General features: G+C 43.6%; 1 long non-coding RNA gene across 1 annotated transcript; it reads right to left on the reverse strand.

Moving 5' to 3' along the window:
* Window positions 1–4,581: 4,581 nt before the first annotated feature.
* LOC124683367 lies at window positions 4,582–7,829 on the reverse strand. Its single transcript, XR_006996655.1, has 3 exons — window positions 7,613–7,829; window positions 6,949–7,067; window positions 4,582–5,225 (listed from the first exon to the last, which is right to left on the reverse strand). It is a non-coding gene; the product is annotated as an uncharacterized LOC124683367 (long non-coding RNA).
* Between the last annotated feature and the right edge of the window lie 1,127 nt (window positions 7,830–8,956).

Genomic DNA, 8,956 nt, shown 5'->3' on the forward strand with positions numbered 1-8,956 from the left:
ATAAAACTATAGTACAGAGAACCAACATGAAAGCAAACAATAATATAGAAAAAATTGAAGAAAAAAACAGGATACATAAAAGAGAAGCCACCCAGTAGAAATCAGCTTTACAAGAATTGAGTTAATTGACTCATAAAAAGAGAACATAGTTCAGTACAAATCACTCATAAAAACATAATAAACACAGTAATCCTTCCATGATTATTGAAGTTCAGCAAAAGAACATACAATTTCACATAAAAAGAGAGAGGTAGTTCAAATAGTCGCGACGATTACATAGATTAGCACAAAAGACACCAGAGTGAACATATCCACCACTTTACAAACAGTAGGTTCATCGTCTGAAACTTAAACCCCTACATCTTACTGGAAATATATAACAAAGTACGTGAAGTAATCACTCGATCACATCAACAGACATAAAAAAGCATGCCCTCCATCTTAAAGAACAAACACAGGACTAACAGGCCAGCCACCAAGTTATTCTTAACACAGAAGTCGCTCCAACCCGACTTAGTAGTGCTGATTGTAGTTACATGTAGACCTGAAAAGCTATTGATTTTATCACAGTGTACAGACATGCATGCTCACTACTTAGGCCACTATTAAATGCAACTTAACATGGAAAAATCTTCGTGTACAAGCTATAAGAGTTGCCATTCAACATAAGATGATGCATGAGTCCACTGCTGATGCCGCCAGTACATATATAATGGTAACAGTTCTTGTACTACCTGCATTGGAAATTACATGCTAATTATAAAATGCTACTTTTGTTGAATTATGTAAGTAGGACAGCTTATAGGCACTCACTTGTTGTTAAGTTTGCATTTCTTGCTGCGCCGGTTGTGACCTGGCTCTTTGCAAGCCCCGCACTTAATTTTGTGCTCGTCGTACGATAGAGGTCTTCCATTTTTAGACTTGGGACGGTTGTCATCATCTGAATTATGTGTACCTTTGCTCGATACTTTAATAGGATCCTGGACCTTAACCATGTTTCCTTCTCGGTCCTCCACATGTTCAACTGCTAATGAGCTTAGACAAATCGGAACAGCACCCACCGTACCCTCCTTGTCGTACTCAATCGCCTTTGCTATCACGTCCTTTAAACTGTCCTGTAACTGAGCCCAAAGTGTTGGGTATTTGCATGCTGCATGCATAGCTTGCGAGGATAACACACTGACCTTGCTATATTCAATTCTATCCGCTGTACCTGACCAACCTACTCCAAACATATCACTCGTTCGCCTAGCGAGGCAGTCCATTTCTTGCGTCTTTTGATAACCGACGAAGAACACAACACTTTGGAATTTCAGATATTTGCAGAACACATAGAACATGGAATATATGTTTGCAAGGGAGTCCTTTTCGAATCATTCTCCTGCAGCTGCACTTTATAGTTTCTTTAGGATTTCCCGGTGTATATTCCACGGTGAACTGCCTCTTTGGTTTATTATGCCATGCCACGACAAAAGTTTCAGACCCACATCCCAGCTTTCTTTCCAAAGTCACTATGCCGCCAACTGACCTCAAATCTAGCTGCAATATATAGAAGTTTGCCGGCGTAAACACGTGGGTAGCAAATACCTCCAGATCAATGCAGCTTGTTACGGGCACAGGTAATGTCTGTGAGGCCGTGCAGTCATCATGCGCCTCGTTCTCACGGATGCGGGTAATGCAATTCTCATAGTGCAATATCATGTCCACCAAAGTCATTTCTCCATCAAGGTGCAGGTGAAGGCAGGAATTCAGACTTTCACTCCGCTGGTTTCTCTTCATACCAAGCCAAAAACCCTCTGTCAGAAAAGCTGCAGCCCACAGGTGCCTCTTCCTGTACATCCTCCTCAACCAAATTTCCGTGTTCTCTGTCTTCCATCTTTTTAAAAAAGCCTGCCATCTCTGCTCAAATTCGGCTATGGACGTGCTATAGTACAACATAGACCGGAACTCGCCCAACGACTTGTGACTGAGATGGATCTTCATATTTTTTTCAACATGCCAAGAACATATGCGGTGCCAGACATCGGGAAATACAGTGCGGATTGCCCTAATCATCGCTGAGTCGGCGTCCGTAATTACACTCAAAGGCTTCTTCTGACACATTGCCTTCAGAAATGTTTGCAGCAACCACACATAAGTTTCTTCTTTCTCATCTGAAACTATGGCACAACCAAAAACCGTAGTCCTACGGTGATTGTTCAGACCAACAAAAGGTATGAATGGCATACGATAGCGATTCATCTTATACGTGCTGTCAAACACAAGCACATCTCCATAGTCCTCATAGTCCTGTACAGACTGCGAGTCACACCAGAACATTCTCTTCAGCCGTCCTTCTTCATCCAAGTCATAGTCGAAATAAAAACTTGGGTCCTTCTCCTTTCTGCTGAGCATAATGCCTATGGTCGTGGCAGCATCACCCTTCGCAAGTAGTTTCCTCTTTTCCTTGCCGCAAAGGTTGTACAGATCCCGTCGGACGTACCCAACGCCGCCGGACCATCCACTTCGCTAATCATGGAATCCATTATGGTGTGCTTCCTAATACCTGCAGCTCCCATAGCTAAGATCTCAGCCTTCTGATGATCTCTGATTTTTCTATGCGACCAAAGAAAAGGTGTTTCATCCGCTCTTGCTAACGTATGACTGTGCTTGTCATCAAAACTATCAACATACCAGAAACCAAGTTTTTCATTCAGCTTCACAGTCATGTGCGCCTCACAGTTGCATCGAGACAGTGGTCTGAGCCTCCGGCTATGTCCCTCTTCGGTCATCAACTTTGGATCACGCTCACCTTCCCTTGAACACAAAAAACGCCTGTAACGCCTATGTTTCGTAATTTTTTTGCTATATCTGACCTTATCCAATCTGATGCTGAATCCATTATCGTTGGCATAGCTGTTGTAGAATTCGAATGCAGCTTCTTCACTAGGAAAAGTCATCTCCTTTATCATCATGTACAACTCTATCGTATCCTCTGCCTGACAAGCTTGACTGAGGTTCGCGTCATCACCATCATCAACATGGGACTGTCACATAAAAACATAGCAGTCAAACTCTAATTTTTTTATGTGGCTATTAAAAAAAATTGGTTTCCACAAATAATTAACCAATACGTACCTCCTTGCTATTCGACGGCTTTGCTTCCACATAATATTTGCCAACTACTGACTCATCATAAAAACAATTCTCCATGTCTGATTCACCATAATAGTCATACACATTTTCAAGTCCAAATATTTCCTGCAAAAATTTAAGACAACAAGTAAATGTACCTCATTACTGTTTCCCACTTTGTAATGGTAATCTCATTTCATTGCATATCAAATAACAATTACACTACATGTACCTCATTGCTGTTTTCATCCAACTCAACATCATCACTAATATCTCTCTCATAATCATTGTCAATGTCGTCCATCTACATATTCAATGATAACATGACAATGTTAAAACATTTATCCTTCTGCATTTGCTTTCCATGAAAAAAATTGAATATATCAAATACACTTACATTAATAATTGCTTCCATCCCATGCTTTGAGCTCATGGAATTATCTGACCTTGAACCAACGAAAATATTCTCCCTCCCTGACAAAGATTCATTACCAAGCCCCGTTCTAGAATTATCTGACTCATCTCCACGAACTCCAATTCCAGGAACATTCTCTACCTCACAAACAACAGACATCGTCTCATCCATTTCCTAGCTACAACAAAAATCTCAAATTCAGTACATCCGCATCAAATTCTTTCACATGTTAAAATGACCCAACAAGAGGTGAGTTATCATGTACGTACCTACCAATCGATCGATGCGCCGGCCGGAGTAAACCTACACCCACCACAGGGGTCGATCGATGCGTCCGAGGAGGAAGAAGCCGCTAGGCCACGCTCAAGGGCAAGAGGAGCCGGCCCTAACCCTAGCCGCGCTCGCCAACACTTATCTGGTTGGAGCGATCAACGGCGACGGCGGAGACGGCCGGCGCGCCAGCGGCAGATCCCACCCGGGAGGAAGAGGAACCCTACCCCCACCAGCTCGGTTGATGCGTCGGGCTCGCGCTAGGGTTCCAACTAGGAGTAAAATGCTCACGGCGATCGCGGCAACAGAAGGGGACGTGCACGACGGCAGATCGATCCCTCCCGAGAGGAAGATCAACCCTACCACCACCAACTCGTGCTCGCGCTAGGGTTTCCGACGACGGAGGAGTACAACTTCTTCTCACGACGATCGCGGCAACAGAAGACACATGCACGACGATCGGCGAGTTTTAAGCGGATTAGATCTTAATTAACTGCTCACGTGATCACCTTTTTTTTAAAAAAACGTCACGTACATATACCGTATCCATACATATGGGTATACACGGGCTGGATATGGGTTCGGGCTAGCCCAACGCTTTAAAAAAAAAACTCAATATGACCCCTCAACTTCACTTAGGGGGGAGCACCGGAGCATCCCTCGTATCCTGCTCCTATTACAGAGCTCTTAGAGATCAGGAGGACACTAATATCATCATCAGTAAGGACAACAGATCTGAATAACAGTAAATCAAAACAGAGCTAAGATTAGAGACGAAATCATGGCCACGCAGCAAAGTAACTCTGCCATATACATATTTAGTATCTTGCAAAGCCCTTCTTGGGTAGGAAAATGCTACAGTATCTATTCCATATTTTGATCCTTCCCAGGTTGAGACAGCAGGTGATCGGGAAAGTGCCCATCAGCAGATGACAAACATCTACAAGAGTCGAAGCACAAATTCCCAATGCTCAAAAGCCACCATTATTTGCACAATGCTTGCTGTCTTCTTCCTCGCAGAATTTCGAGTAGTTCTCGTCTTCCATCAGTGAGTTAAGCTCACCTGCATCACTGACATTAACCTTTATAATGTAGCCGCCTTCATATGGGATTTCATTGATCTTTCTTGGAAAAAAACAGGCAACATACATGTCATAACACACTTTAATCCACACCGGACGATTTCCTTATGGAGTGTCAGGTTATCATGAGCCGAAACTTACTGATGCCTGTTTCTCATGAATTCTTCATTCAGACCGGCCTCCAGGTACCGGGAAGTTGATACCAGTTGTTGCCTTCACAACATCCAATAGCACCAAAGTTCTCTGCCCAGAGTTACATAGGTGCCAACTTCTGGCAGCCTCACATACACAACAGCACAGATGGACCATGCCAAATGCGAAAGCTCGATAGAAATAACTGCATTCTGGAATGGGAATTCTATGAATCAATCAGTTTCAACATAGTAAATCAAAGCATAATAAAAGAACCAATGATGATGTAGCAACATAACTTATTAGCTCAATGGCATGTAAACGCACCATGATATTAAAGAAGAGATTATGACTAGGGACCAAAATCACCCTCACTGCTTAGAACTAAACTCTGAAATAGGAAAATAATAAGTTTCGATGGAAAATGAATAATTTCTGCAAGGATGTATACTGCTATATTATTGTGTGCTACAACCAAGAAAAAAAGGCAGCCAGGTAAAGTGCAGTTCCAGTATTTATGTGTGAAGGCTGAAAGCTATATTCTGATATACCATCATAGCGATTTAAGATTTCAGCTCCTCATGCAACAACTGGAACCGTAACTATGCACACTCCTCCAGTATGTGTCCTAATAAATTCTAGGAATATCGTAATAGCCCAATCAAGAGCTACAGCAGTAACCTGCAGAGCATGAATGATACATAAAACCAGAAACGATAATCAACCAACAATACAATATAGTCGCATTCCACAAGAGCAATCGCCAACGTGATGCACTCAAGTACAAACATTAGTCTGACCAGCAAGAACAGGCTTTAGGATGCAACTATGCTCTAAATTTCATGATCCTAGTCACTACTTACACATCCAAATATGTGACATTACAGATCACATCAGAAAAATAGTACTGGTATTTGTTTTTAATTCAACATGGCAGAAACTTAAACACTGAGAGACAATGTTGACCCAAAAAAGAATTACTTGATGGAGAACTAAGTATAATTACAATGATTTGGCATGCAGTACTTTGGTTGGTGTTGGTTCTTCATACTCATCACTATAAGCCAGGGTTACACTAAAACATTCGACATGGGTTCAGATAGTGTGACAATGCGGTTGCAGAAGAATGGCATTTTTCTCTCTTTCAAGTATATATGTAGAGGAACAGAACAGTAAGCTTGCTAGGGTTGCAACATGATATTCTGACATATTATACCGGTCTGATTATGATTATAAACAAACAGACCAAACAAGATTTACACTTTAACTGAAACGGGGTATGAAAAGACATTCATGGCTAGTTAACTGTTGCTATTATCCAACAAGCAGGACTATGAACGCCCTAGGAAATGTATAGTTGCAACTGCCATTACATTAGCTGTTCCTAAAGATCACTCTAAAACAGTTCTACATAATCATGATATTGCAGTATCTAAATTACAGAGCCACTGGTATTGCAGTGCAATAACAGAATCAATGATATTGCCATAGTATTCAGGTATCACCGTATCAGACTGATCATTAAAAGTAGATAAGGACAACACAAAATGTACAGCTGAACTCTAGTCCCTATTTGATGGACCACAAAATTCGTAGCTACATTAATTCAATCATTGAACAATACTAACGAAATGCACTTTATTCCGACATGCTTACATGCATTTTTTTGTGAACTGTGTAACATGCTGTGGGTAGTTTGGTACAGATAGAGCTAACTTCAGTTTTGCAAATGCAACATAGAACTATGCAATGTAATAATACTTTCACATAGAACTTAGCATGCCCACTAGCATCTGGAAGCCAACAACTACGAAATTATGCAGTAATAGTTATTTCAAGCTTTATTAGTTACAGCAACAAAAATTATTGCGAGCAAAACTGAACAATTGCAAACTAAAAATAATGCACAATTGGAAATAAAAGCCCAGCACTTACTCATCCAAATTGGTAGAAACGGAGCGGTACTGAAGAGTACATCGGGGAAATAAAGATGCAGCCAGCGCAAATCACAGGGTGCTCACCACCAAAATCAGCAACAGAGCACATCGACGCAACTACATGATAACAAAATGGAAATTACATCTCCAAGAGCAGTCCCTCACCATGGTTGCGATGATTTAAATCACAAATAATAATTACGGCACAGCTCTGATGCAGCATAATAACTAAATATATCCAAAAAAATATGACTGAAAACACAACCATCAGTAATTAAGGAGCGCTAATTGGTGAGCTACTCTCAGGCACCAATTGCAAAAAATACTCCATAGAAGGATTATGGCTTTAACCAAAATATGGTCAAATCAAATCAAAGTACGAATATTAGTTTGACCAGCAGGAACAAAATTCATAATGCATCTATGCTATAAATTTCAGTATTTTCTTTGGTTAAACCTGTTTGAACCTTTGATGCTGTGAGACATTGTTAACCAGCTTCATGTAAAAACGAGCCTCTCAGGTTGTTGTGAAACAAAGTCTATATCAGCTAATTAGTCCTAAAATAGTGTACCAGAGTTTGAAGACTAACAACTACACAAATCTACCTACATGGAGTACGGAAACCAGAAAATCTGATGAAATAAGTGAGGAAGAAACGCACCAAACCTTGCCGTCTAAACCCACCAAGTAGCTGATGTGGGGATGCAGGGCTTTATTCGTGCCAAAGATGGAGGGACACGGCGCTCGCCCGATGCCGGCAACGAAGAAGGTGATGGGGGCAGCCGGCGCCAGATGTAGGAGAAGCTCCCAGAGCAGTCCTTGTGGGGAGGCGCGCTGGAACCGCCGCAGACAGCAACGTGGGTGTTCGAGCCAGCGACGCTTGTGGCGGAGGACGAACCCCAGCCGGCCGCCGGCCGCCTTCCGTTCACCACGTCGCCGAGTCCAGCAACTAATCCCGAATCGATTCAAGCCGCCGAGGACACCCGCTGTTTGCCGCCGGCAGCAATCCCAGATGAAGCTGTTCACCACCAGCAGCAATCACTGATTGAAGCCGTTCGCCGCCGGCTATTCCCACAACCGCACGCACGCACGCACGAGAACATATCTAGTGCTACCACCCCTTTAGGTGATATCTTCTCCCGCACGCACCTACTGGATTTGATGAATGACGGTAGCTCCCAGAACCCCACGAACATAGAAGTATAGGAACCGTCGATGTAAAAAAAAAGGAAAAATTATGTTGGACGCGGGGGAGGGGGCTAATTGGGTTCGCCCATCAGGTTCGGTGGAGCCAGGATGAACCGGCTCGGTGGATGGACCCGGATGCATAATTACTTATTCTGCTCCCAGGGTGTCTGCTAGTTTTCACTGGATTCTGCTAGACATTCAAGTTAATAAGGAAATATTTCCCCTACTTTAAAAGAGCCAGAGCATCACATCCAACAAATCTTAGCCTTTCAAAGCAAATATCCAATGCCTCAAATCGCTCACATCTTTGAAGGGAGCGGACCGGCGGATCACAACCGCCTCCACTGATCCAGGAAAAAATAAGATCGTGCTGAAATAACTGTTCGAAACGCCCCGCAGCAGCAGGACTTCTCGCCGTCTCTCGACATCCACCGCGCCGTCCTCTCGCCCTCGCCAGCGTGCCGCCCAGCAGCAGTTCTCGATGTCCAGCACCCCTTCCTCTCGCCCTGGTCGCCCAGCATCAGTTCTCGACGTCCAGCACCCCTTCCTCTCGCCGTGGTCGCCCAGCAGCGTCCGCCCAGCACCAGTTCTCGACGTCCAGCACTCCTTCCTCTCGCCGTGGTCGCCCAGCAACGTCCGCCCAGCAGCAGTTCTCGACGTCCAGCACCCCTTCCTCTCGCCATGGTCGCCCAGCAGCGTCCACATCTCCTCTTCCAAATCGCCTTCCTCTCGCCGTCGTCACCCTGCATAACTATCGCAGTCCACGACACAATCCTCTCGCCGACGTCATACTGCTGCCCAATCGCTTCCGGGCATG

Source organism: Lolium rigidum, chromosome 1, assembly GCF_022539505.1.
Source record: "Lolium rigidum isolate FL_2022 chromosome 1, APGP_CSIRO_Lrig_0.1, whole genome shotgun sequence".
In the NCBI taxonomy this organism is placed as follows: Eukaryota; Viridiplantae; Streptophyta; class Magnoliopsida; order Poales; family Poaceae; genus Lolium; species Lolium rigidum.